At 39.4% G+C, this 25,912-nt stretch overlaps 1 protein-coding gene across 1 annotated transcript in view; it reads left to right on the top strand.

Annotated features, from left to right (window-relative positions):
- Positions 1-25,912, top strand: part of SH3RF1 (SH3 domain containing ring finger 1) — a 174,163-nt gene that overhangs the window by 39,755 nt on the left and 108,496 nt on the right. The window lies entirely within an intron of this gene.

The raw sequence follows: 25,912 nt of genomic DNA, 5'->3' as shown, positions 1-25,912 counted from the left end.
TGTCAGGAATGCTCCAGTTATTACGTAGTCCTGCATTGAGTGCAGGGGACTGTACTAGATAACCTATTGAGGTCCTTTCCAGTCCCACACTTATATGATTCTGTGATGGCATCTCTAGTGCCACTGCAATATAAATGATGAATTTAGGTTTAGGTAGAGAAAAATAGATTCCATGAAGGATACAATATTCTAGAAAAGGCTTACTAAATTCATTTATGTTTCGCTTATTAACTGTGAAATGTGCTTCACAGGGTGAAAGTTTAACCAGGAAATCAATAAAGTGAATAAAGTACTGGAAACAGGTCTTAAAAGTAGTCCACTTTTAAGACCTGTTAAAATATGTATAACAACAGATCAGTAAATTGGGTTTAGCTATAAAACATAAAACTTAAGTGACTAATTATAAGGAAGGGAGTGAATAACAGAAGTACCAGCAACTCTGGTTCTGGCCCCGGGGCATCCGTTGAGTCTGGTTCCGATGAGGATGATGCTGGCACTGACTGTTTCCACACCAGCGGCTTACCAGCCAGCTATGTCTGCCTTTTCGTCCCAACCTCTCCCTTGATCCATAACTGCCAGGGCTACATCATTGTACTGTTGGCTGAATGGGCTGCTGAACCTTTGGGTCCATTGAGACTGCACCCCAGTGTTCCCCTTCTGCAGTCTGTGGAAGCAGGGTTGTTGCTGGGATCAGAGAAAGGGACCACCTCCTCAGCACTGTTGCATTCAGCACCACTGATGTTACCATGATGTCTCTCACACCCTCCACTTCAGCACCGTCAGCTACTTTGGTGCCTTTGCTGACTTTCAGGGTCAATGTAGGTGTACTTGGTGCCAGTGGTACCATTTCCACCATACCAGTCCCTTCTTTATTTTGGGTGATGGATGAATCAAACTGGTTACTCTCCCCCTAAGGATTGGCTCCACCTTTATCCCTGGAAACCAAGGCTCCATGGTGTCGAGGTTGGACTCTTCCTCCTCCTGCTTTCCATCACCTGACCCACATCAGGGGCCATTTATGGAGTACCCTGAGCACCAGGATTGGCACTCGTTTCGCAGTTGGGACAGGGGCCCCTGGACTGGTGCCTACTGGCCACCAATGCCCTATCCTTATGCCTAGTGACCTCCATGGAATCTTCGGGATGCTCCTCGGTCACAGAGGTCGCACTCTTAAGCTCACCAGTATCCAAGATATCTTGGAGTAGTTGCTGCATCTTCCGTTGTCAGGCCTTGTGCTTTTTATCCACCCATTCATGGAAGATTGGTATTTTCGAGTACCATGGAGGCGAGATTTTTAAAGGGAATCCTTCGTCTCCATCCACTGGTGTGAAAACTGGTTCCCTTGTGGAACCTTAAAATGGTTAGTGGCACTGATGAGACCTCTGTTTGAGCCTCTGGCATCCTGTCCCTTTCCTCTCTCATATCAAAAAACTGCATTTCCTGTGGTGATAACATCTGTGAGGAGAGTGTGAGAGTTGCGGGTTTTAATGACAGAGCTTTCATACATGCAGTTCTCCAAAGACAAAGTGACATTGTGGCTGCACCCGAAATCTGTGTCTAAAGCCATCTCTCAATTTCATTTAAACTAGGCGTTATATTTGCCTGTGTTTTTTCCTTAAGCTGCATTCATCACTGGAGGAGCAGTGTCTTCACACATTAGAAGTCAGACGATATCTGGCCAGGACTAAACCCTTTCGGCTTCGCTTCCTCTGTTTGTGTCTAATGCAGACCATATGAAAGGACTGGAAGTCTTCTCACAGACGATCTCTAAGTGGATAACTTTCTGCATCCAGACTGCATGCATAATAGCTGTGGCTGCACCCTCTGGGTGTGAGCTCATTCTATGATAGCACAAGCTACGTCAATAGCGTTCTTAAGTGACATCTCAATATTGGATATTTCTAGCGTTGTCACATGGTTGTCGATACATACTTTTACAAACCACTTTACCGTTACTGCAGCATCCAGCGCTGACACAGACTTTAGGACGGCAGTCCTGCAGTGCTTGTTTAAATAGATTCCGACCCCCACCTCCAATGGGTACTGCTTGTGAGTCACCTAAGTGGAATAAACGGCTGCATCTACTCAAAGAAGAAATGGTTACTTACTGTAACTATATGGTTCTTCAAGATGTGATTCAGATGAGTATTTCATGACCCACCTTCTGTCCCCTTTGCATCAGAGTCTTGTCTATGGGCGTTTGGTGCGCACGAACAGAGGGGGAGGTCGGGGCTGCGCTTCCTCATTTAACCAAGGGTGGGGCTATGGCCGCGAGGCAAAAGCCCCGCCCCTCTATGGGTACTTCTAGACAAAATTCTTCAGCTCAGCTCTGATGCTCTGAGTATGCACGCACCTAAGTGGAATACATGTTTGCATCACATTTCGAAGAACCACAGTTACATTAAGTAACCATTTCTACTATTGTTTGAAAAATAATGTGATCACATACTATTAAATTATGGGACAGAGGCAAGTTTGTGTACGCAGCCATAATTTCATTTTCTGACTTTTGAGTGTTTAGCTATACAATCTTAACATTTTCTTAATTTAATTTGGGATGGCATTTCCTAAGTTACACAGTATTTTTAAGATAAAGAAAAAAAATAGGAAAAATCCAAATGTGGAAATATTTGGTGAGCACCACTTTAAAACCATCTCATGCACTTTCAAGATCTGCAGGATGAAGCCCCTTATATACTTCACCAAGTCTTCAGGAGAGAATAATTTGCTTGCAAACCTTAAGAGCTGAGCATTTCTACTTTGAAGAAGAGCTGGCAATCCCCTTCCCTTATTGACTGTGTGCCTTTTGTTAGTATTTATTAAAATTAGCTGTGTGTACATTCAGAGTGACCTTCCTCAGCTGAGCATTTTATGAGCATAGTGAGAATTCCTTGCAAAACATACTGTGTGTGCCGAGTGCGATTTGTTTAAATGGCTCATGACTCAGTTAAATCAAACTCAATTCCCCAGAATACTCAAAGGCACTTCACTTCAGTGAGGATTATTGCAATGTTTGGCCCCAGTTGTTTAGATACTAACAGTGTTTTACAACATAATCAACCAAGATTTATTTTTATAATAGTGAAAGTATTTCTTTTCCACACTTAATGCCTGCCAAAGTGTGTTTGCTCTGACAAAAAACAAACAAACAAAACCACCACACCCACAAACAAAAACCAAAGCAAATTAACAAAATTGAACCTTTATGCTGAGAGCATGACTAGAAAAAATCCAGGCAAAGGTGAAAGCAACAGAATGTGGAGTTAAATGTGGAAATGCTTATACAATCGAATTATAGCAGTCAGGACAGTGCATCAATTGTATTGTCATCTTCAGTTATAAAAATTCCACTTTTTAAAACACATATATGCATCATTTCTCAAGTTGGATGCCTCTTGAATTTTCTTATTATACTTTGAACAAAATTTTGATTAACAGTCTGTTTAATGTAGAGTTTAATGCTGCATTTTTATGATTGAAGATAGAAAGCAGTAGTTGTGGGAATTTTCTGATTTCGTTGCTGTGGAAACCAGATTTTGAAAGTGGATCCAAATCCGTGACAGCATTATGAAAGAACAGCAGGTTGATTGTCTAGCATGTTTTGTCTTAGACACTCATTTTGCTATTCAGATGTGGTGCTTTGAGATGCTATTCTGAGTTCTGTCCACAAAGGCTGTCAGAAAAAGCCAAACACAGGAAATGTCGTCCTCTTTCTCTGCTGTTAATCATATGATAGTGCTAAAATTTATAAAGCTTTGGGTAATCTGATGAGGTCTAATTGTTAGCTTCTGATATTAATCTTATTAGGAATTATGAATATATAGGGAAAAGAGCAATGCTTTGAGTTGTTATAGGCAAAATTTGCTACAGAAAATGTAAACCGTGAGCTTCAACATCTAATTAGCAACTCTGATTTTGTTTAAAATCAAGTTGTATTTAAACTTTCCTGCAAACTGAGGTACAAAAAACAAAACAAACCTCCTCCCCAAAATATAAAAACTATATCCTATCTGAAATCAGTGTTTTTTTTTAATTTAGTGAATTTAAGCATTCAGAAAATTAAAAACTCCCTCTCAGTTAAAATCATAAAGTAAATCAAGAGTGAAGGGCAGGGTTTAAAACAAAAAAATAATAAAATATACATTTTGCAATTTATAGCCCTCCTAATACTTTCTTGTAGCCTGCCTGCTTGCTTGCTTGTCTTGTTCCATTTGTTCACTCGTTATCTGGAACAATTAGTAGACAGGACTGAAGTTAGTTAATTTTTTCAGGATTCAAATTTTAAACATTTAACTATAGTAGAATTGTTTGGAATGACACAATACATCATATTTATTCATCTGCCCAGCAGAACAGTGTCTTTCTCCAAAAAAGAAACCAACTTCAGTATGTGAATAAGCCAAACTGAAGTCAGTTCCATAGTCAAATTTCTTCATAAGTAGAAATGCTGTGTTTTAGTTGTATTGTTTGTTCATTTGTATTTCAGTAGTACCCAAACGCCCTCTATTGTTAGACATCATTATGGTAGGCATGGTCCTTGCCTTGAATAGCTTATTGATGATAAAACACATGTTAATTGCTTGCAGATTTTGCAATCTAATAAATTAAGTGGGAAGGTAGTGAGGGCCATTACTAGTGGTAACTTCTAATTATTTGTTTGGTGTGAATTTCTGAATTTTAGAATGACTAACAGTGGGTTGCTGCTTGGGATTGTGCAGTCCCTCTCCACCTTAATTTTTTTGAAAAATAAATACCAGAGGAAAGAAATTATTTTCTGGAGGAGGAGGTGAAACATAATTCATTTCTGGCAGAAGACAGCCGTAGCATATAGCCGGTAACAGAGTTTGTGAAATGTAATATTATTCAAAAGGAGCACACTTTTTCTTGATCTTCATGCCTGAAGGATTTAAGCTTTATTCTGGCTAGCCAGTAAGACTTTACTGTTAGTTTTAAGGGGAGATGCAACCCACACACAGTTTATGCTTGATTAGCTCACAGATATGTGTCTATGGTAAAACTTGAAAATTTAATATAAAGTTTACAATGTAAAATCTGTTGCTATAATTTAAAGATATTTTAATGTGCCTGTTAGTCTCAGAAAGTGAATAATAGCTTCAAAGAGAGTGGATTACATTTAATATCATAGTACTAAAATGCAGCAACAGTTTTCCAGAAGAAAGACTTGTAGAACAGCAGTTTCTTTATTGCTGACACTTCAGCTGCAGAGAAGATGCATATGATGTTTGTTAGGCCATTCTCTGCTTCTATTCTGAAGTGGCTTTGGCTTTAAATTATTTTAGCTAAAAGGTTAAATCTAAAATAATCTCAAGGTCTTGTGTAGTCCCCCATCCCCCAAACACAGTAGTTAGAATGTTTGTGTGTGAATGGAACCACTTCCCTTTTTTAGCTTGCTCTCTTGTTTTTTTTTTTTTTTTTTTTTGCAGTCTGATGGATAGGAGAAAATGTGAGAAAGTAGATGAGATTACCTACCTGAATAATCAACAGGAAGGCAAAAGAGAACTGATTGTTTTTAAATAGGAGGGGAAAATGCAATGTTAAGAAAAGTAGGATAAATACCATTCTGCGAACTGTTAAATGGTTACCTGAGTTCATCTTTGTCCTTATTATTTTTAAAAACAAAAATATTATGATCTGATCAGAAAATCCACTGGTGAAAACTATCTTAGTTTCTTAACAGCAGGAACCCGCTAGCAAGGTTATTTGAGACTGAACTAGTTGAGTAGTCAAAACCCGTGGTGAATGGTACTTTGCCTACACAAGATTGAAGGAAACAGAAAAGAAAAACGATAAAGAAGAAACAAACACAACTTTCAACCTACCATATGCTCTTAAAGATATTTTTGAAAAGTCTGAAAGGAAGGACACCAGTTTTCTGCAACATGGAGCTTTGAATGGTGTGGAAATAACTTCACTAAATAAGATAAGTGTGTGTGAGAAAACCCATACAAGATAATAGTAATGTTTAATGTTGTTGCTGACAATTTTCAGCAGTGAAACATGAAATAACAGGCCTTTGTAGGCAGGGAAACAGGAGGAAAAGGAATAGAAAGAATTTACTTGCTACCATGAAACACTAGGGGAAGTATTTGGTGAACTAAAGGAAGGAGGGAAGAAATATTGTTGTTTCAAGGGACGCTGCTTCACAAAAACAAATGTACTCTTAACTGTCCCTTCAATGCCTCTTGATCCATATCCTCTAGAAACATGTTTTTCCTGTAGTGATTTTAAAATTCCATCTTGTTTGGTTGACCGATCTTGTGCTTATATTCTCTTGACAGCACGTAAAATCTAGCAGTCTGGACAGCATTGTCTAGCTAGCAATATATTTTGTGCAGCTTTGATGCTTTTGTCATAAGAATTTCTATTTATTTTTTTGGTAGGTAGGGGGATGCTGAATGTTCATTTTTAAACACTTCAGTGCACATGCACTTAAAAGAGGTCAGAGTCAGTATGTTTCCATGTTATGCTTTTTATACGTAAGGTTCCAGGGACTTTAAAACTTTTAAATTATGAATATTGCAGTTTGAGATACTATACGAATCTTGATATTTGCAAATGTTCTTATTAACCTCTTAACTACTCTTGTACTGGTGATCATGGCCAAGGAAAGAGGTACCATATGCCACAACCTTAACCCCATTTTTTGCCATTCTGCCCACATGGCTTTAACAGATTATTTTGTCCACCCACCTCCCAGCATTAGTAGTGGACATGCAGTGTGTAGTAGTTGATTGTGTTGGGAAAGGGTAGTTTGAGTAAAGACTATGTAAAGAGTTGTGCACTAAGTGTAGCTCAAGTGGGTCATTGAAGGCTGTCATCCACTGGGGGTAGAATTAAGGTTACAGTGTGTGGTGTAAGATGTACAGTACTTATGAAATTTGAAAGTCAATGGGACTTAAGTACTTTTAAAGTAAAATTTTCAAAGCAACTGGATATTAAATGCCTGTCATATGCCTGGCTACTCTAGGGAATTATTAAAGAATACCCACCATTGCTAACATGGCTCGTCTACATTAGTGTTAGGAACACTGGGATTCCTGCTGCAGGAGTTCTTTGATTGTGGAAGCTTTTTTCAGTACTGTACTGATTAAACTTGCTTGTTCTGCAAGCTCAGTGCAGCCGAAGAACTAGTCAGCAATGATAGAAATATTTTGTGAACACTTCTTTGTGTAGAGAAGGCTTAAGTCTTAAACAAACTGATAGTTTCTAAGTAAAATGGGTGTTTATGTGGCATGTCACATATTCTTCCCCTCCTTACAAAAAACATAATTGAATGTTAATGGAGATAGGAAAAAATGGAAATATTTTTCTCTGTTAAATGTTTTTTTATATATATATTTTAATGTGATATATTCTATTATTTTTAAACCGGGCATGTTAAACCACTAGTTGAATTCACTTTGTATATTTGTGGTAGATTTGTGGTCAAATTGTTTCAGGCTGAGTTGGAGTAAAAAATCAACAAAGTTAGGCATTTAAAGTCATTGACTATTCTGTCAGACAGTAACTATGTCCTTTGCCTTTTAAGAGAGAGTATTTTCTTTTTTTAAAGAATAGAACAAAAGTGGTAGAAGAAAATAAGGCAATAATGAGTTGAAATGTGTTACAAAAGGATGAATGACATTCCTAAGGGAAACAAAATAGGAGACAGGGCAAAGGTCATTTGAACTCTGGACAGTAGCAGCTATTGTCTTGGAGAAAAATGAAGGCCAACAAAAGAGCATATTTTCTTCTAAAGAGCCTAGATTCCTGTAACAAGTAAATCTAAATGGAACAAAACAAAAACCAACCCCATTAAAATGCTAAATGAGCTTCTCTATTAATAGGCACTCAGCTATTAACACATCTGTTAAATCTACAGAACCTTAGAAACGTTTACATGAGGGTAAGCTATCCATGTTGGACCTGCATATTGCGGTTTGCATAGTATATTAACTACACACAGTTCTAAGAGCTAATAATGGAGAACTATATATCCTCACCAGGTGAAACACCGAAGCATGCAGTCTTCTTCTTGTGTCTGCAAGACACCCAGTACACACCTTGCAAAGTGGCCCTTTCTAGGTCATTCCTTTTCTCATTTTCCAATCAAATTGCTAATAGTATGTTGCATGTCAGGATTTTAGTAAGTACTGCTATTTGTTCCTGTAGCAGTGAATGTTCTGTTTATATTCTGATATTATGGGACAAGTCTTAAAGCTTAACTTTATTTTGATGATTTTTGTATGCTCAAAAATATAGAGTGGGTAAGAAGCTGGAGAGTTCAATACAGTCTTTAGAATTTATATCTACTCAATGAACCTTACTGCTATTTGTGGAGCTTTCATGGTCTGTTGTACAAGAAAAATGTTCAGAAGCTTTTTTTTTTTTTTAAACAACATATGGTATCTGTTTCCTTGTCCCCTGCTGCCCTTTTTAAAACAGGTGACATGTAGGCATAAATTACAATTGGTTTGGGGTAATATGTAATTGGGGTTATTTTAACTAATGGCATTAGGATACTATTTTTTGTTGAATTTTTTTAAAAAGTATATATAAACATCCTCATGAATTAAATGGACAAAAAACATTGAACTATAGTTTTTATTTAAACTAGTACTTTATATTCCCCTAAACTACTTTATATAGCATTGCCTGTGACATAAAAATGGAAATGTTTATATATAAAGTTTGAGTATTTTTAAAGCATACACTGTGATGTAAAATTAGGGTGACCAGGTGTCCGGTTTTTGACCAGAACACACGGTCTAAAAGGGATCCTGGCGGCTCCAATCAGCACCGCTGACCGGGCTGTTGACTGTCGGGTTGGCGGCACCACGCAGTGGGGCTGGCAGGCTCCCTCCTGCCCTCTGCACTGCGCGGCTCCTGGGAAGCAGCCGGCATGTTCCCCCTCCAGCTCCCAGGTGTAGGGGCAGCCAGGGGGCTCCACACGCTGCCCCCACCCCAGGCACCACCCCCGCAGCTCCCATTGGCCGGGAACTGCAGCCAATGGGAGTTGCAGGGGCGGCACCTGCGGACAGGGCAGCCAGTGCGCTTAGCCACATGGCCGTGCCTTTGCGTAGGAGCTGGCATGGGGACATGCTGCTTGAGGTAAGCGCTGCCGGGAGCCTGCACTGCTGACCCTCTCCTGGGCCCCAGCCCTGATCCCACTCCCACCCTCCGAACCCCTCGATCCCAGCCCAGAGTACCCTCCTGCACCCCAAATCCCCCAGCCCCACCCCAGAGCCTGCACCCCCAGCAGAAGCCCTCACTCCCCTGCGCCCCAACCCGCTTCCCCAGCCCTAATCCCCCTCCCGCTCTCTGAACCCCTCAGTCCCAGCCTGGAGCACCCTCTTGGACCCCAAACTCCTCACCCCCAGCCCCACCCCAGAGTCTGCACCTCCAGCCAGAGCCCTCACTCCCCCCCCTGCACTTCAACCCCCTCCCACACTCTGAACCCCCCAGCCCGGAGCCCCCTCCTGTATCCCTGGCCCCATCCTGGAGCCCTCCCCTCCTCTTGCATCCCAACCCACTGTCTCAGCCTGGCGCCCCCTCCTACACTCTGAACTCCTCATTTCTGGCCCCACCCCAGAGTCCGCACCCCCAGCCGGAGCCCTCACCTCCTCTTGCACCCCAGCCCCCTGAGCCAGACTGAAAATGAGCGAGTGAGTGAGGGTGGGGAGAGCGAGTGATGGAGGGGGGATGGAGTGAGTGGGGGTGGGGCTTTGGAGAAGGGGCGGGGCAAGGGTGTTCGGATTGTGTGAGTAGAAAGTTGGCAACCCTATTTAAAATAGTAGTTTTCAAGTGATTGTAAGTTATGCATTTACTATCACATTAGGTGTTTTATCAAAGCACTTATCAGTTTTTTTTAGATTTGGTGGCAGAAATCTGACAGTTTTCAAATAACGGGCACAGTTGCTTCTATGAGTTAAACATCTGGTGGTAATTTTGATTTCTAATTAATAAATCCTTTGAAATGCTAATATATAAACAGTATGCATAAAATAGCTAGGCTGACAGGCATTAGCTTTCCCATTTACAGTTGCCAACTTCAGAAATACTGTAATCCTTGGTAATAGTCAGACTTCAAAACAGTCTGTCAGAATTTGAAGATATTGGATCTAATGGATCTGAATGGTCCATTTAGTGTGACCATGTTCTTTTATAATGTTTTAATACTTGTTATCATGATCACTGTTGGGCTTTCAACACAAGAAAATAAGGCCCATTTTCAAAAGAGACTTAAGCTTTTCTGTCCCGTTGTCTTTAAATGAAACTTAGGTTCTAAGTACCTAAGACATTTAAAAATGGGGCTTTGGCTCCTAAATCAATTAAACTCTTTAGGAATTTTTACCTTTAATTTCAGGTAACCTTTAATATAGGCAATTGTATTAAAATGGCCTTATTTTTTTTTAAAGGGCTTTATACCTGCACTTCCTTTCATCACTTTTATTGAGGTGCTGAAAATATGGAATTAGAATCTCACTCTTTAAAATTATGGCCTTCATTTAATTCAGGGTTAAAGTTGTATCTAATATAATGATGAACATATTTTTATATTTTGTGTGTTTGTTTCAAAATACCTCTTCCTTTTCTTTAATGAAGTAGATCTAATTAGTAGTAAACTAAAACATTTCAGCAGCCATTCTGGTAAAATCAAACATATTAAAGAAGCAACAGCTTACAAAACAGGAATGACAGCTTACAAAAAGCAAGCTGGAATGATAATATCTTGCAGCAGTCAGCCTTTATAATAGTTGGAATTGGTAGCACCATGTATTATTTAGGCTGCCTCATGGTTTCTATTATAAGACCCCTTTCACTTGCCTTTAATTGTACCACACTTTAGCCATAAACTTCAGCCAAAGCAACTGAGCTATTCCTGAGAATGGGCTAGGAAAAAATAGGTTGTTTTGCCTATGTAAAAAAAAATCTGGTGACCTTTTCTTTGAAATGCTCTGGGCCCCCTATGCTTTGTCGCAGGGACTTGCAATTTTGTAGTGGGTTAGCATTTCCATGAGGGAAGTATCTTTTGCCATTCCCATGAAAATCCACCCAGATTTGGCCAAGTTATACATTTTTTAAAAAACTGCAATTCGGATATGTTCAATAGAGACTTCTTAGATTTTAGCAGCTAAATTCCCCAAAGATTCTGTCTGGGCTCTAGCCCAGAGATGAGCAGGATTTTGCCTGCAATTGCAGCTCTGGACTGTTATGGACTGTGTCTGCTCCAGATCCGGGCACTATTTTATGTTGTGTTGTGTTGTGTTGTGTTGTATGTTGTATGTTTTGTTATGGGGTGGGGTTTGTTCTCCATGTAGGTACTTAAAAAATGTGGTCAAGTCACCTCACAACCTTCTCTTTGTTAAATTAAATAGTTTGAGCTGCTCGAGTCTTTTTCTATAGGGCATTTTTTCCAGTCCTTTAATTATTCTCGTGGCTCTTCTCTGAACCATCTCCAATTTTTCAACATTCTTGATTTTAGAATTCAAAACGGGACACAGTATTCCAGTAGCGATCGCACTAGTACCAAATACAGAAGTATAATTTGCCTACTCTTCCTCAGTATTGCCTTGTTTGTACATTCAAGAATCTCATTAACCCTTTTGAATTGAATAACTGCTTGTTAAATGAGAGAGTCCATTCTGTGCACTGAATGAGTCAGGGGCCTTTTGGAAAAAATAGTATGTGATTATGTAGTTAAAAACTGTATCATAAAGCAAATAGACAAGGGGGCTGAATTAAGGTTGCATAGACAACCTTAATTCTGATATTTCCTAATTTTAAGTGCTTGACTTTGCAACCTTAGTGTGTGAGAGTGAGTGAGATACAGTATATAACTTACTTGAGGGAAAAACCTGGACATGAAAAAAGGAGTGGAAAACTGATTCATGTTTTGTTAGATTTAAATTTGTCTTGCTAGTTAAGTTGCAGGCTAGCTTTTCTGATTTTTTTTTTCTTCCTTTCCTATAGAATTCTTCACTTCAGATCCAATAACACCACCAATGGGGTGAAGAAACAACCCTACTATAGTACCTTTTTTCTCCCGTCCCCAAACAGGGAGCTTCTTATGCTATTAGTCAACTGCTGTATCTGAACGATGTGAGATTACATTAAGGACTTCTTTCTTGGTTATTGTTTTTTTTTTTTTCTTTGTATAAAGGGTCATCCAGTCTAAAGAACAGTCAGGCCAGTTGTCTGGCGCACACAGATCCGGAAACTTGTCAGTCCAACTCATTTCAGTTAGTAAAACAAATTATTATGTGATCTGTGTTTGATTCTGCAGTCAAATTTCTGATCTGTGATTAGTTTACTGGCTTGATAACTCTTATTAATGCCTCTTTTTCTCAGGTTGCAGAGAACTAAAGATAACTGAATGTCTTATGATGTTGTTGTTGTTACAATGCATCTTGTCACCAGCCCTTCTTCTGGGTGTATATATATAGATATATATCCTCTATCCTTTTTCCAACCTTGAATTCACCAAAATCAGGTCTTCAGTAATCCTGTCAGATTCTTGAATTTCCCTGATCACCTTCCTGGTTTGCTCAGATGCTGTCTGATCACTATCTGATGGGTCTTTCTGTCAGTGCTGCACTTCGGTCAACCTGCTGTGTGTCTGCAGCATTGTACCCCATCATCGCTAAGAGCAAGAAACTAGGACAGAGAGACCTGGTTTTGGCTAGCATTTGGAAGGAACATATTAATTTCTAACAGTTATTTTATAATGATAATTATGTGCTAAAATTATCAGAAATTTGATTTGTCATTCACTTTACATGAAATTCATATACTGGACATGGAATATTGTTTGTTGTGGTTATGTTTGCCTTTTCAAGATAATTTAATTTCCTTAATTAAGATTAAATCTACCTAGTCATGTGGAAGTAGAAGTAATTTCCGTAGAGTGAAATAAACTATAATTTTGAACAAATACCAGATAATATTTTTAAAGGGCCAATAATAAGATGGACCCATGCAGAATCATCTTTGCCTCTTGTTGGAATGAATTAACTACTGAACATATACATATCTTCATGAAGAATCTGTTTAGTAGACATTGCAGAAAATGCCAGCCTTTGAGGATTAAACTAGTATTTTTATAAGTTAAAGTATTTTTTCTGTTGTCCATCTGTAAACTGAGTCAGAAAGGTGTGTAAAGAGAGATTAGAAGGTGTTAGTGCTATTAAAAGATGTTAGTACTAATTATGCCAGTAATTTAAGAGGAAACTGAGTTCTGAAGATCTTGGAAACCACTAGTATAATCTGTAGTTATATTGACTAAGAAAGATAACTGTTTACAGAAAGGAAATGAGAGATATTGACTCATATTTGTGTCTATATTCATGAGGATCTCATACACCCATATTTATATTGTAATTAAATTTTCTTGTAGTTCAACATATATCCAATATCTGCAGAAGGTAAAATCCTTATTATTGAAATAATGTCATTATAGACCTTTTTATTTTTTTAAAAAAGACACAGATAAGAAATCTTCTTATCCTTCACTTCAAAGGACAAAAGTTCAGTTGTTAAATTGCCTCGTTGAGGTTTGCAAGTAGATCTAGTTGTATGACCATATACATATGAATAAATTATAAGAAGTAGAAAATTAGATTAAAGGCAACATGTTGATTTACTCTGGCTGTGGGAGGATAAAATTTAATAGTTCTGCTTTCTTTTTTTCACAGCCAAATAGAGTCCTATGTCAAAATGTTATATTCAATCTTATTTTTTCTTCAAAGTGCATTTTATTAGAGTGATTTCAAAGGATTAGAGATTAGAAAATGTATTGTTACACATTAATTAGTGCAATCATGTCTGCCACTATAGTTAAGGGTCTCTCATTTTTGAATTATTATTTTTATTTACAGGTTTAGTGGGCAGTACAAATATTGGTTGAGGCCAAAATGTATCATTCTCATTCTTGCAATCACTTTGTTTGCACAATATGAAATTAAAAAATAAAAATACTGTTTTAATAGAGAAGTGCAAAAATTCTAGGCTAATTTAAAGCAAATAGTTTAGTAAACCCTTCTCTATAACTCAACAACTTTAAAAAAAAAATGAAAATGGAAGCTTGATCATAATGTTAGCCATAGACCCCATCCTTTTCCAACTGAAGTCAGTGGATGTTTGGCAACTGACTTCAGTGGAAGAAGCAGGATTGTGTCCCGTGTGGGTTTTTTGGGGGCAGTGGTGAGTGTGTGCTATTTTTAAAGAAGGAGCTTGAAATCAAGGAAGTAGTCAATTTTCAGAAGAATCGTAAGTATGTGGATTTTCTACTCATAGTCTCTACCATCACTAACATAATAGAATGTAACAGTTTAGAAAAGGCCATCATAGTCTATCTGGTGTTTTTAGCATGTGGACATGCTGCATGGATTCTGTAACCACTCTGACCTAATAGAACATAACATCTCAGAAGAACAGTCTCAGGTACATGAGCTGCAAATCTAAAAGCCTCCAGATACATTTGTAGAAAACATGATAGAGTAGAGTGGTTATAGTGTATTTTGTATCATAAATGATCTGGTGGACTCATTATATTCTAATGCATCAAAAATCCTCCTCCTCTTTAAGGACCTAATCCTGTGAAATGCTGAATGCCTCAACTCCTGTTGAGTTTAGTGAATATTGATGGACCCTCAGCACCTTGCAGGTCTAAGATCTATCTAGATCTGCCTTCCAACCTGTGGAGGCTCTCAGATCAACTGTACTCTTCAATGAGGAGTAGTTACGGATCTGGTTTCAAAGCTGAGATGTTTATTGAAGTATGTGTGTGTAAAACATTCATACTTTTTTTAAATGGGGAAAATGTTCTCTTCTCTCTCTTGCAGAATTCAGACAGCAAAGAAAAAAATTTCCTTTTGGCCAAATACCAAGGATTGGAAGCTTTCATCCAAAATGGGATTTTTTTCTGATAACCCCCTGCTCTTTGATCATGACTATCATCCAAACTGTTCAGAAATGTTAACTATTAGTGTGTACTTGAACACTAATAATGATACTTATAAACTAAAAGAATTGGATACTTTTGAAACACCTTCTAAAGGTTTATTTTAAATTTATTACTATTATAACTTTACTATGTTAAAGTAAAATGAATATTCTGATTTAAAAAGACAAAAGCAAGGAAATTCTGAGCTAATGTAGAGCATTTAGGTTGATAAGTGTATTCTATTATGATGGATGTTTTTCTTCTGTACAGTAGTATTAGTTAAGATTCATGTTTGGTCTTTCCATTATGAAATGGAAGAGTTTTATGTGATTGGGTATACTGGTAGTCTGTCAGCATTACCTGCAGATAGTTTTAGTACACGTATTTGACTAATTGCAGGTAACTGTTATAAAAGGTGATTGAATTATCTGGAAAGAATATCTGGAATTGTTGTGTTCAAGTAGCATTTATACAGAGGCACTTGAAGCTTGCATTGGCTGTAGACAGAATTATGAAAACCAAAATATGCTTCATCCTACACATCTGGAAAAGCTTTTATTCTAACTGGTTAATGCTCTGTTCAGAAAAACCATTTAAACCTAAGTTATTTTTACTAGCACAAGACAGTTTAATTGCATCCTCACAATGTTCTCTCTCCATTTTGAGGGGAGGGGCGCGTTGTACTATAGTATCTGAGCTGTTAAAATGTCAGTGTGCCTAAATAATTCCATTGAAAAAGTCAGCTACAAGTGATATGTTAATAAACTATTTCCTTAGTGACAAAGGCACCAAAAAATTAGGCAAGAAAAGAGCATGTGTTTAATAATCCCAGATGAAAGGTTGAAGCACATTAAAAAATATAGATGCAAGGAGCATTGAAGAAATCATCTTGCCAAGTCTGGCCTCTTCTACACAAAGCTAGTCATTTAATAAGCATATGTGGAAATTTAAACTAAGTTTAATTTGTTAAATTAATGTCTAAGACTTTAAGTTTCGGACAAAATGTTTGATTTCTTTCAGGTAATCTGATGTATTTGTACAATTAAAGCTGTAATTTGTAGATGATTAATGAGAAGTATGGAATTGTATGCATGGGTGGTTTGAGAAGGAAGAATGTTGTAATACTCTGCATTTTTGTAGTTTAGATTTGTATTTATAGTAAAAAGGCAAGATAAGTAGAATCATAGACTTTAAGGTCAGAAAGGACCATTATGATTGTCTAGTCTGATCTCCTGCACAACGCAGGCCACAGAATCTCACCCACCCACCCCTGTATCAGACCCCTAACCTATGTCTGAGCTATTGAAGTCCTCCAATTGTGGTTTAAAGACTTTACGGTGCAGAGAATCCACCAGCAAGTGACCCATCCCCCACGCTGCAGAGGATGGTGAAAACCCCCGAGGGCCTCTTCCAATCTGCCCTGGAGGAAAATTCCTTCCCAACCCCAAATATGGCGATCAGTTAAACTCTGAGCATGTGAGCAAGACTCACCAGCCAGACTCCCAGGAAAGAATTCTCTGTAGTAACTCAGATCCCACCCCATCTAACATCCCATCACAGGCCATTGGGCATATTTACCGCTAATAGTAAAAAACCAATTAATTGCCAAAATTAGGCTATCCCATCAAACCATCCCCTCCATAAATTTATCAAGCTTATTCTTGAAGCCAGATATGTCTTTTGCCCCCACTGCTCCCCTTAGAAGGCTGTTCCAGAACTTCACTCCTCTGATGGTTAGAAATCTTCGTCTAATTTCAAGTCTAAACTTCCTGATGGCCAGTTTATATCCATTTATTCTTGTGTCCACATTGGTACTGAGCTTAAATAATTCCTCTCCCTCCCTGGTATTTATTCCTCTGATTTATTTATAGCGAGCAATCGTATCACCCCTCAGCCTTCTTTTGGTTAGGCTAAGCAAGCCAAGTTCTTAAAGTCTCCTTTCATAAGACAGGTTTTCCATTCCTCGAATCATCCTAGTAGCCCTTCTCTGTACCTGTTCCAGTTTGAATTCATCCTTCTTAAACATGGGAGACCAGAACTGCACACAGTATTCCAGATGAAGTCTCACCAGTGCCTTGTATAACGGTACTAACACCTCCTTATCTCTACTGGAAATACCTCGCCTGATGCATCCCAAGACTGCATTAGCTTTTTTTCACGGCCATATCACATTGGTGGCTCATAGTCATCCTGTGATCAAACAATACTCCGAGGTCCTTCTCCTTCTCTGTTACTGCCAACTGATGCGTCCCCAGTTTATAACAAAAATTCTTGTTATTAATCCCTAAATGCATGACCTTGGACTTTTCACTGTTAAATTTCATCCTATTAGTATTATTCCAGTCTACAAGGTCATCCAGATCTTCCTGTATGATATCCCGGTCCTTCTCTGAATTGGCAATACCTCCCAGTTTTGTGTCATCAGCAAACTTTATTAGTACATTCCCACTTTTTGTGCCAAGGTCAGTAATAAAAGGATTAAATAAGATTGGTCCCAAAACCGATCCCTGAGGAACTCCACTAGTAACCTCCCTCCAGCCTGACAGTTCACCTTTCAGTACCACCCGTTGTAGTCTCCCCTTTAACCAGTTCCTTATCCACCTTTCAATTGTCATATTGATCCCCATCTTTTCCAACTAGCTAATAATTCCCCATATGTGGAACCATATCAAATGCCTTACTGAAATCGAGGTAAATTAGATCCACTGTGTTTCCTTTGTCTAAAAGCTCTGTTACCTTCTCAAAGAAGGAGATCAGGTTGGTTTGGCACGATCTACCTTTTGTAAAACCATGTTGTATTTTGTCCCAATTACCATTGACCTCAATGTCCTTAACTACCGTATATACTCGTTCATTAGCCCGTTCGTTTATAATCTGACCCCCCCCCCCCAAGATGGATAAGTAAAAATGGCAAAAAAAACTGTATGACCCTTTCATAAGCCGACCCTATATTTCAGGGGTTGGCAAACTTTGGCTCCTGGCCCGTCAGGGTAAGCCGCTGGTGGGTCGGGACATTTTGTTTACTTGGAGCGTCTGCAGGCATGGAGCCCCTCAGCTCCCTGTGGCCGCGGTTCGCCGTTCCCAGCCAATGGGCCACAGGGAGCTGAGGGGCTCCATGCCTGCAGATGCTCCAGGTAAACAAAACGACAATGTATTAGATATTCAATTCAATGATTCCATAGAGTTTAAAATCATCAAATTTTGGCATAGACCCGTTTATAAGCCGACCCCCGCTCTTTGATGCGTCAATTTTTTACAAAAAATATGGCTTATGAATGAGTATATATGGTACTTTCTCCTTCAAAATTTTTTCCATATTACAGATGTCAAACTAACAGGCCTGTAGTTACCCGGATCACTTTTTTTCCCTTTCTTAAAAATAGGAACTATATTAGCAATTCTCCAGTCATACGGTACAACCCCTGAGTTTACAGATTCATTAAAAATTCTTGCTAATGGGCTAGCAATTTCATGTGCCAGTTCCTTTAATATTCTTGGATGAAGATTATCTGGGCCCCCCGATTTAGTCCCATTAAGCTGTTCAAGTTTGGCTTCTACCTCGGATGTGGTAATATCTACCTCCATATCCTCATTCGCATTTGTCATCCTACCATTATCCCTAAGTTCCTCATTAGCCTCATTAAAGACTGAGGCAAAGTATTTGTTTAGATATTGGGCCATGCCTAGATTATCCTTAACCTCCACTCCATCCTCAGTGTTTAGCGGTCCCACTTCTTCTTTCTTTGTTTTCTCCTTATTTATATGGCTATAGAACCTTTTACTATTGGTTTTAATTCCCTTTGCAAGGTCCAACTCTACATGGCTTTTGGCCTTTCTCACTTTATCCCTACATGTTCTGACCTCAATAAGGTAGCTTTCCTTGCTGATCACTCCCATGTTCCACTCCATGTAGACTTTCTGCTTTTTCATAATCACCTCTCCGAGATGCTTGCTCATCCAGCTTGGTCTACAATTCCTGCCTATGAATTTTTTCCCTTTTGTTGGAATGCAGGCTTCTGATAGTTTCTGCAGCTTTGACTTGAATTAATTCCAGGCCTCCTCTGCCTTTAGATCCACAAGTTCTTCAGTCCAATCCACTTCCCTAACTAATTTCCTTAATTTTTCTAAAGTTAGCCCTTTTGAAATCGAAAACCCTAGTCACAGATCTATTTTTGTTTATCCTTCCATTTAGTTTAAACTGAATTAGCTCATGATCGCTCGAACCAAGGTTGTCCCCTACAACCATTTCTTCTATGAGGTCCTCACTACTCACCAAAACCAAATCTAAAATGGCATCTCTCTTGTTGGTTCAGCAACTACTTGGTGAAGGAATCCATCAGCTATCACATCCAGGAAAATCTGAGCCCTATTATTATTACTAGCACTTGTCCTCCAGTCTGTATCTGGGAAGTTAGTCTCCCATGATCACACAATTCCCATTAGTATTTACTTCATTAAAAACGTTTAAAGAGGTCTCTATCCATATCCAAATCAGATCCCGGTGGTCCATAGCACACCCCAAGCACTATCCCAGGGGACAGAGTAGCAGCCGTGTTAGTCTGTATCCGCAAAAAGAACAGGAGTACTTGTGGCACTTTAGAGACTAACAAATTTATTAGAGCATAAGTGTATAGAAGCTACAGCCCACTTCTTCGGATGCATATAGAGTGAAACATATTGAGGAGATATATATACACACATACAGAGAGCATGAACAGGTGGGAGTTGTCTTACCAACTCTGAGAGGCCAATTAAGTAAGAGAAAAAAACTTTTGAAGTGATAATCAAGATAGCCCAGTACAGACAGTTTGATAAGAAGTGTGAGAATACTTACAAGGGGAGATAGATTCAATGTTTGTAATGGCTCAGCCATTCCCAGTCCTTATTCAATCCTGAGTTGATTGTATCTAGTTTGCATATCAATTCCAGCTCAGCAGTCTCTCGTTGGAGTCTGTTTTTGAAGTTTTTCTGTTGTAAGATAGCCACCCGCAGGTCTGTCATTGAATGACCAGACAGGTTAAAGTGTTCTCCCACTGGTTTTTGAGTATTATGATTCCTGATGTCAGATTTGTGTCCATTAATTCTTTTGCGTAGAGACTGTCCGGTTTGGCTAATGTACATGGCAGAGGGGCATTGCTGGCACATGATGGCATATATCATATTGGTAGATGTGCAGGTGAACGAGCCCCTGATGGTATGGCTGATGTGATTAGGCCCGGTGATGATGTCACTTGAATAGATATGTGGACAGAGTTGGCATCGGGCTTTGTTACAAGGATAGGTTCCTGGGTCAGTGTTTTTTGTTCAGTGATGTGTGGTTGCTGGTGAGTATTTGCTTTAGGTTGGGGGGTTGTCTGTAAGCAAGGACAGGTCTGTCTCCCAAGATCTGTGAGAGTAAAGGACAGACCTGCGGGTGGCTATCTTACAACAGAAAAACTTCAAAAACAGACTCCAACGAGAGACTGCTGAGCTGGAATTGATATGCAAACTAGATACGATCAACTCAGGATTGAATAAGGACTGGGAATGGCTGAGCCATTACAAACATTGAATCTATCTCCCCTTGTAAGTATTCTCACACTTCTTATCAAACTGTCTGTACTGAGCTATCTTGATTATCACTTCAAAAGTTTTTTTCTCTTACTTAATTGGCCTCTCAGAGTTGGTAAGACAACTCCCACCTGTTCATGCTCTCTGTATGTGTGTATATATATCTCCTCAATATGTTTTACTCTATATGCATCCGAAGAAGTGGGCTGTAGCCCACGAAAGCTTATGCTCTAATAAATTTGTTAGTCTCTAAGGTGCCACAAGTACTCCTGTTCTTTATCCCAGGGGAGGCTCTAGTAGCTTTCTTCCCCAATGTGATTTTTGCCCAGACAGACTCTGTCTTATCCATTCCATCACTTCTTATTTCTTTACAGTCTACCTCATCATTGATATACAATGCTACTCCACCACCTTTGCCTTTATTTCTGTCTTTCCTAAATAGCACATACCCTTCGATACCTGTATTCCAGTCATGACTACTATTCCACCATGTTTCTGTTATCCCTATAATATCTGGTTTCACTTCCTGCACCAGTAACTCTAGTTCCTCCGTCTTGTTACCTAGGGTCCTCGCATTGGTGTACAAACATCTTGATTTTTGCTGTTTGGCTTCGCTCACATTCTTTACCTGATTAGGCCCAGACATTCTACCTCCAGTATCACCTATTAGACTGGTATCTACACTACCCTTCCTCCTTATGGCCATTCTCCTACCCACGGCTGTATCCTTTCTTACTTCATTTACTTCCTTCTCAATGTTAAAATCCAGCGTGGAGATTACCTGGACATCTCCCAACCATCTCCCCCCCCCAATTCCTAGTTTAAAGCTCTCTTAATCAGTTGTACCAGCCTCCATCCTAGAAGTCTATTTCCCTCCCTACTCAGGTGAAGTCCATCCCAAGAGAACAGTCCTCTGTCCATGAATGCCTCCCAGTGGCCATACATCTGAAAGCCCTCCTTATAGTACCACTGCCTGAGCCATCTGTTGATCATCATAATCTTGTTACACCTTTGTTGCCCTTCTCTAGGAACAGGCAGAATCCCACTGAAGATCACCTGAGCCTCGATTTCCTTAAGCATCTTCCCCAGCCTGGCATAGTCTCCCTTGATACGTTCCAGTGAGAATCTAGCCGTACCATTTGTTCCCACATGAAGGACAATCAGTGGATTCTTTCCCGCTCCCGTTAGTATCCACTTCAGCCTAAGGTCCACATCCCATATCTTAGCACCTGGCAGACAGCACACCCTTCTCTTCTCTGGATCAGCTCTGATTACAGGCCTGTATATTCTTCTCAGTGAGGAGTCCCCAATCACGTAGACCTGCCTTTTCCTGGTGATGGTGTGATTCTCCGGTCTATCCCCTGTTCCCTCTGGCTGCAAGTCCTCTCGATTCCTATTCTCCCTTGCAATCCTCCGCAACCCATCCCGTATCCTCCTGGGGCTCATACTTGGTGGTGTTATCTCCATTGACTCTTCCCCTCTTCCTATAGGACTAGCTGCTCTTCTCTTCTTCCTTGCCCTCTCACCTTCAGCGACCACCTGCTGTGCCCCTTCTTTATTTTCCAACTCCGCAAACCTGTTCCTGAGCTCTGTTTCTCCTTCACTAGCAATCTTTTCCTCTGCCTGGTTCTCTTAGTCACATGCTTCCACTGTCCACTTTCCTCACCCAGCAGTCTCCCCTCAGAGTTCTTTGGTCCTGCTTCCATCTGCAAGTCTGAACTTTTCCCTTCAGACTCCTCATGTCTTTGCTCCATCATCTGCTCGAATCCCCTTCTAAACTCAACCAGAGTTTCCACCTTCATCTCCAATCCTCGGATCTTTTCTTCCATCAACTCTATGAGGCGGCACTTCATGCAGACGAAACTCTTTTCAGGTACCCCCTCCAGGATAATGTACATGCCACAGCTTCCACATCCAGTCATCTTCATTGTGTCTTCCACTGCTTGGATCACTACCACTGCTGCCTCTGTATCTGTCATAGGCTTCCCACCTAAAACCTGTAAATCCGGGAAACACAAACCAAATCACACTAGTGCCTGACCAGTATTGAGACAGGATATCAGGAATGTGTCTTAATAATATACCAATAGCAACTTCATAGTTTTTGAGGTCCCTGAAGAAACTGTGACGTGGATGCATACTTTAGAAACAGTTTGTCTCATCCTACATAGACAGGTATAATCTTAGTTCTTGCTGCAATTTACAGACAAGTGAAATGTTGATTCTAGAACACGTATTAAATAATTGAATATATAACAAATGGGAAAAGGGGGAAATATAGTAATCAAAATAAATTAGAAGTTATGAGGGATAGAAAATTGATAAGGGGAACTTAAGATATCCGGGAAAATCCATGGCCAGCAGTGCTTAGGACAATAAGGAATATAAATATTTAGGAACAAAAGATATATCTTAGCAATGGTTTAGGCCTGTTACTAGATGGAGATGGTAAAATTGTTGTTAATGACAATGCTGGAATGCAGAAGTGTTGTATATTTGGAAAGCATATACTTACTTAGTATATAAAGATGATGAAGTGGGCTGTAGCCCACAAAAGCTTATGCTCAAATAAATTTGTTAGTCTCTAAGGTGCCACAAGTACTCCTGTTCTTTTTCCCAGTCAGTAGTAACCAAGGAGGATGCTAAACAGCATATATTTAGGAATCCTTTTTTTTAAATCTGGAGGACCAAATAAGTTTCACCCAAGATTTCTAAAGAAGCTGGCTGAGGAGATCTGTGGCTCACTGATGATTTTTAATAAATCTTGCAATACTGTGGAAATTCCAGAAGATTGGAGGAAAGTTAATGTGGTGCTGCTATTCAGAATGGGGAAGCAGGATGATCTAGGTAACTATAGGCCAGTTAGCCTGATGTTGGTCCCAGGCAAAATAAAGGAAAAGCCGATATGAGATTCAGTTAATAAAGAATTAAAGGATAAGAATATAATTAATGCCAGACAGAATGGTTTTATGGAAAATAGATCTTGTCAAACAAACCTGACTTCATTCTTTGATGAGTTTACAAGTTTGATTGATAAAGATAACTGCGTAGATGTAATATACTTAGACTTTTGTAAGACATTTGACTTAGTACCCAATGATTAATAATTAGCACTGTACACTATCAATAAAGCAAACAATAAATGGATCTCAAAAAGTAAGTCATCTGTGGGGAATCATCACATGAGCATGTTTCTGGTAGGGTTCTGCAGGGATGGGTGCCAAGTCTGATGCTATTCAACATGTTCCACAGTGACCTGGAACAAAATATAAAATAACTGCTGATAAAATTTGTGAATGACACAGATTGGTGGAATGGTAAATAATGGTAAGGAAAGGGCAGTCCTACAGAGTGACCTGGATCACTTGGTAATCTGTACTCTTTCAAACAGAAAATGGTTTAATATAGCCAAATGCAAAGTTTTGCATATAGGAACAAGAAATACAGGCTATACCTACAGAATGGGGGACTGTATCCTGGAGAGAAGAGACTCTTAAAAGGATTTTAGGGGTCAGAGTGGACAAACAACTGAACATGAGTTTTCACTGTGATGCTGTGGCAAAAAGAGCTAATGTGATCTTGGATATATAAATGGAGGAGTTGTGAGTAGGAGTAGTGAGTTAATATTCTCTGTGCATGGCACTGGTAAGACTGAGGCTGGAATACTGCATCTAGTTCTGGTGTTCACATTTTAAAAAGGATGTTGAAAAACTGGAGAGGGTGCACCGAAGAGCCCCCAAAATTATTTAAGGGCTGGAGAAAATGCCTTACAGTGAGAGATATAAAGAACTCAACTTGTTAATCATATCAAAAAGAAGATTGAGGAGTGACTCAGTTACAATGAATTAGTACCTTCATGGAACGTAAATACTGAAGGCTGGTCTACGCTGGCGGGGGGATTGATCCAAGATATGCAACTTCAGCTACGCGAATAGCGTAGCTGAAGTCGAAGTATCTTGGATCAAATTACCTGGGGTCCAGACGGCGCAGGATCGATGGCCGCGGCTCCCCCGTCGACTGCGCTACCGCCGCTCGCTCTGGTGGCGTTCCGGGATCGATATATCGCGTCTTAACGAGACGTGATATATCGATCTCGGATAAATCGATTGCTACCCGCCAATACGGCGGGTAGTGAAGATGTACCCTGAGTTATAACGGGCTCTCCACTTTAGCAGAGAAATGTGTGACAAGAACCAGTGGCTAGAAAGTGAAGCCAGACAAATTCAATTCAGAAATAAAGCACAGTGAGGCTGTTTAACCATTGGCTCAAACTGCAAAGGGAAGTGGTGGAGTCTTCATATCAAGACTGGATGTCTTTCTGGAAGATATTCTTTAGCCAAATGCAAGTTACTGGATTCGGGGTGGGGGGGGGGACTCAGTGAAATTTAATGGCTTGTCATATACAGATTAGATGATCTAATGGTACTTCCTTGCCTTAAACTCTGTAAAGTATACAGGAGATTGACAACAGTCAAGAAAATTTTTATATAATACTGAATAATGTTAGAACAAACCATAGTTATGGATAAGTGGATTATATCCCCTCCCAAAATAGTGTAAATACCTTTGTTAGTATGCTAATTACAAAGGATATTTTTTACCTCTGGAATGCTAATGGGCAAAATCACACCTTTTACTTGAAAGATGCTCAAAGTAAAACAAGGAGGGGAGAAACTGCAAGAGGGGAAAGTGAGCCATTGACAGCAGAGCTGGGCTTCTGAGAGGCTGCAGTGTTCAGGAGAGATGGCAAAAGCACCTTAGGGACTTAGATTACCATCTTCATTCTTAGATGTAAGTGCATACTTGATTAAAGTACTGATTTATAAATTTGTGTTTTATTTAAATAAAGGTGTTATCCAATTTACCTTATCTATTTTTATTTTAATATAATTTTCTTTTTTCTAATCTTGTTTTTAATTAAAATCCTTTTGATCTTTTACTATTTTGAGGAAATTCACACAGCCAACCAAGAAATAAACAAGCTTTCTTGCTCTGAAGAGAGGTACTAAAATAGGGTGTGGAGCTTAAGCCCATTTAGGAGTCCTGGTCACAGGCATGGACCAAGGGGTACTCTATCATGAGGTACAGTTCATGTCCATGCTGGTATTGGCACAACACATGGGTAAATCTTAAAAATAGAGGAGTTTAAGGTAGCACTGCTCAGTTCTGTTTTTGAGGGAGATCCCAAAAACTTTGGTAGAATCAGTAGTTCAGAGAGAGGGATAAAGAGCCTTCAACTTTTAGTCCTTAACCTGTTTTAGCTTCAGTCTCTCATTGTCATGCATCACAGTTGGGTAGTAGAATTAAATACTTTTTTTCCAAATTAGAAATAAGTACTTCAGACAAGTGGTTTTCTCAAACAAATTTTCAGGGTCTAGCTGTTCTGTCCACTCACTATTAATGTCAGAATGATAATTA

Source organism: Terrapene carolina, unplaced genomic scaffold, assembly GCF_002925995.2.
Source record: "Terrapene carolina triunguis isolate 2854851 unplaced genomic scaffold, T_m_triunguis-2.0 Scaffold66, whole genome shotgun sequence".
NCBI classification, from domain to species: Eukaryota; Metazoa; Chordata; order Testudines; family Emydidae; genus Terrapene; species Terrapene triunguis.
Note: the sequence above shows the minus strand (reverse complement) of the source record. Positions and strands in the feature narration are given on the sequence as shown.